The sequence below is a fragment of the Triticum aestivum genome, unplaced genomic scaffold (assembly GCF_018294505.1).
Source record: "Triticum aestivum cultivar Chinese Spring unplaced genomic scaffold, IWGSC CS RefSeq v2.1 scaffold147181, whole genome shotgun sequence".
In the NCBI taxonomy this organism is placed as follows: Eukaryota; Viridiplantae; Streptophyta; class Magnoliopsida; order Poales; family Poaceae; genus Triticum; species Triticum aestivum.
The window spans coordinates 1-2,193 of NW_025248226.1; the positions used below are offsets into that span (position 1 = coordinate 1).

General features: G+C 41.7%; 1 long non-coding RNA gene across 1 annotated transcript; it reads right to left on the bottom strand.

Annotated features, from left to right (window-relative positions):
- Positions 1-85: 85 nt before the first annotated feature.
- Positions 86-1,885, bottom strand: LOC123177240 (uncharacterized). The gene is made up of 3 exons (XR_006488844.1): positions 1,753-1,885; positions 1,583-1,655; positions 86-1,084 (listed from the first exon to the last, which is right to left on the bottom strand). It is a non-coding gene; the product is annotated as an uncharacterized lncRNA (long non-coding RNA).
- Between the last annotated feature and the right edge of the window lie 308 nt (positions 1,886-2,193).

The following is a 2,193-nucleotide window of genomic DNA, read 5'->3' on the forward strand; positions in this document are numbered from 1 at the left end:
TGGTGTCACGTGCTCGTCTCGGCGTCCGTCGTCGCTACCGCGACGACGTCCGCCTCGACTCGCGATACGCTAAGACAGGGTGGGAATGGTGTCACGTGCTCGTCTCGGCGTCCGTCGTTGCTACCGCGATGACGTCCGCCTCGACTCGCGTTACGCTAGCAGTGTTAATCTTATAGGATTTATTATGGCTATCATATTTTCTTATATAGAAATCAGAAGGGACTAATTCCCTTTATCTGTCCTCCAACAACAGGCGACATAACGAGGCGTCGTGGGCTGGACCAGAGAGCTACAACGCGCATAGGATGCTATGGGAAAAGAAATGGAGGCAATTATCTTCTTGGGTCATTTTTTTTTGCATGGTGGGCGCAGAGAGAAACGATTAGCATTTTTACTTGTGTGTATGTTTACTAAACCTGATACTAGCACGAAGAACAGTGTACGGAAAAAGGAAGTATCTTGTACGGCCTGTGTTGTCGATTTAGTGTGAAAGACTGCCTATAAAAAGATATTTATGCTGTAAGTTATTGACATTTACGTTATAAGTTATTAACCTACGGTAAATCAGGGAAAGGAAAGGGATGTTTTTCAAATGATGTTACCATTGCTTAGATACCTTTGCGGTGCTTTCAATTGAAGTTTTTCATCTCTTACTCATCCCTGTACAGGTTAGATTGTCTATGGAAATATGTCAACCTGAATATCACCCTTGCTGTTCTGTGGTTCTTGTGATCTGAGAATGAATTTCTCCTCCTACAGAAAAGCACAAGAAAAAATTAGGAGTAGCGAGAGAAATGAGTTGTTCCTTGCTAGTAAGAGGTGGTAAACTGATGTAAAAATAATGACAGCTGCTTATTTCTTTGAACAATGCTCGAAAGGAGTACCAGAAAATAATGGTAGCTGCTGAAAGGGGGTAAACTGATGTAAAATAATGGCAGCTGCTGATTTCTTTCAACAATGCTCGAAAGGAGTACCGAAAATAATGGCAGCTGCTAAAAGGGGGTAAACTGATGTAAAATAACTTAGCTTCGGAAGGACTAATCCGGAGCTGAGTTCTGTCTTGTGGGTCTATTTCAACCACGACCTGCAAAAATGGTCAAAAGGAGCAGCAGGCACCAGATTAGAAACCTAAAAATTTATAACTAAACAAAATCATAATTTATGAGAAAAAAAATTGAAGATGACACCGCAAGTACTAAAAAATGGGACAACACATACAAGCATGCATATTTCATAATAAAAAATAAATTATGGTGGGTAACAGAGATAATTCAGCACACCAATGTCTCATCAAGGATTAGCTAAGAATTCTCCTAGCTTAATGCTCATGTATATCCAGACTGTGCTCTATCTCTGTTGTTTGAATAATGTTCAGAGCAACAGTATCTTTGCACAAATGTTTAGAATTCATACAATAATTTGCTACAGAAAAACAAAACGATTTTCAGAGAATTAACTCATTCTCTTAACAATGAAATCTGCTGATTCTCTTAACATGTCTGAACTGACGTCGTTATTTAGAATTCAGCTGGCCACATATTTTTTGCTCTGCATGTCTGAACTGAATAAGTGAAGATGCTACCTGCAGCAGGGAAGGGAGCCATTGACAGTCAGCAGGCAGCAGGGACCTTGTGCAGTGCTCGTCATGCCAGCTGCTGATGATGGTTGGAAACGAACGAATAAATTGCAAATCTTTGAGGCTAAACAGATGAATGGGAAGCATCGAAAGGGGCGGACCGAATCGGACCAGACCTTGGGAGTCGACGCCGATGGAGAACGGTGTACTGTGTACAACATGATTACACTTTGACGGAAGTCAGGCGAACTTGAGGCCAGCGTACACCGCAGCGTCGCCCAGCTCCTCCTCGATCCTCAGAAGCTGTTCCAATTAGAAAAAGAAAAAACTGTTAGTGTGACTTTTTTTAAACAAACAAAACGCTGCTGGAACAAAGCATGAACAAGATAATGCTTGAATGGACATATTACACTTAACGGAATAATGAACCATGGGATTAAATAATTTATTAAATCATTTGCAAGAAGGTTTTGGCCAAAAAAGGAGCCGGCATTGCTTCACCACCACATACAAGAAGAGCTACTTGCCTGGTTGTAGTATTGTACTTGGCAAGACGCTGTGAACGGCAGGGAGCCTCGGTGTTAATCTGAACGTGTTGCGGATGAAGAAACAGCGGT